This window comes from Penaeus monodon, chromosome 27 (assembly GCF_015228065.2).
Source record: "Penaeus monodon isolate SGIC_2016 chromosome 27, NSTDA_Pmon_1, whole genome shotgun sequence".
NCBI lineage: Eukaryota > Metazoa > Arthropoda > Malacostraca > Decapoda > Penaeidae > Penaeus > Penaeus monodon.
In genome coordinates this window covers 30,854,982-30,855,209 of record NC_051412.1, presented here as the reverse complement: position 1 = coordinate 30,855,209, position 228 = coordinate 30,854,982, and positions in this window count along the sequence as shown.

Below are 228 nucleotides of genomic sequence, written 5' to 3'. Positions count from 1 at the left end.
AAAGCAATTCAACAGGAAAAAAGTATCAGCAAATTACAACACGTTTAGAGGCTGGTATGTGCGACCCAGCTGCCGCCGAGGCCGTGTACCCTCCCGTGTCTGTTACGGCGCCCGCTTATAACTTTTTCCCTTAGTTGACTGGGGCTTGCGCGAAGGGGACGTAGAGGGGAAATGTTTGCTTTTCGAATACATGAAATGTTCATAGGTACGTGTGCATGTATGTACCTC